Raw genomic sequence first — 1,606 nt, forward strand, 5'->3', positions numbered from 1 at the left:
ACGTCCTCTGGACTAAAGAGGAGAGGGACCATCTGGTTTGTTAACAGCATTCAGTTCAAAAAGTCACCTCTCTAATGGTATGAAGTGCATTAGTGCCTGTGGAAGGGAATCTTGTACATTTGGAAAGTTTCCCTCAATGCTGAACGCTATATACAGGTATTAGAGCAATAAATGCTTCCATCCAGAAAAAGTCTTTTAGGGAAGGTCTTGTGTATCGGACCAAGACAATGCTAACTCCAGCTTCAAACGGTTTTCATTTTAATTCATGTTTAACTAGAACGGCTGGCTGGATACTACATGCACACAGAATCTGGTTAGCGAGATGTGTGATATGTTTGTAAAACACTTTAACTTTTATTAACACTGGATTGTTACACAAGGTGTATTTACTTTGGTCCGAATGACAGTTTCCTGTTGTTGTACACGGCTTTAAACACAAGTTTGTACACAGGTTTGTACACGGGTTTGTACACGGGTTTGTACACGGGTTTGAGCACAGGTAGCAGCAGAGATTTTTATGAATGCACCGTGTTTGTTTTGCACCACTCATAATTAATGAATGTTGTTCAACCTTTCATGAAGAAAAGAAAGCTTTCTGAAAGACTTGCCCCCACTGTCCTATCATCACCCCCCTTCCCCTATTCTGGGATATTTCCACCCCTGCGTTGTGCTTTAATAGCGCATGAACAGTTTACATGTCTGAACTTATTGTCTGAGAGACGGAGAAATAAACATTTATTACATCATATCACAAAACACAGGGTTTGTGTTTGAGGTTCACACACTGTCTTAACGTGTGTAAGTGTGCGTGTGTGTATGTGTGCGATTGTGTGTTTGCATTGGCATGTGTATTTTAATTAGTTCCAACCCACATTCTCAGGAAGACGCTTTTCTAGTGAAATGGAAGCCTGCGGGTGTTTGTGTGTGTGTGTGTGTGTGTGTGTGTGTGTGTGTGTGTGTGTGTGTGTGTGTGTGTGTGTGTGTGTGTGTGTGTGTGGAAGGCTAATTTGAGGAAAATGTCACCAATCCATGCGTATTTAACTCTCTCTTCCACTGAAACAATGGTAGGAGAATGAAATAATAGACATTTCAGAGGAAATTTCAGGGCCATTTATCTCAATCAAACTTATTATTATTATTATTATTATTATTATTATTATTAATATTATTATTATTATTATTATTATTATTATTATTATTAATATTATTATTATTATTATTATTATTATTATTATTATTATTATTATTATTAATATTATTATTTTATTATTATTATTATTATTATTATTATTATTATTATTAATATTATTATTATTATTAATATTATTATTATTATTTTATTATTATTATTATTATTATTATTATTATTAATATTATTATTATTATTAATATTATTATTTTTATTATTATTATTATTATTATTATAAAACATGAAATGATTCAGTGAGTTAAAAATAAATATATGAATGTCATCCAGGCGTTTTGTTGTTGATGCAAGCAGAATCCACAGCTCTGAATTTCAGTAGAAGTTAAACAGGTTGATCAGTAACTTGTGTGTTTTCCCCGTGAGGAAACACCACGCCTCCTAATTCTGCCTTCATCACTG

The sequence above is a fragment of the Silurus meridionalis genome, chromosome 12, assembly GCF_014805685.1.
Source record: "Silurus meridionalis isolate SWU-2019-XX chromosome 12, ASM1480568v1, whole genome shotgun sequence".
Lineage (NCBI taxonomy): Eukaryota > Metazoa > Chordata > Actinopteri > Siluriformes > Siluridae > Silurus > Silurus meridionalis.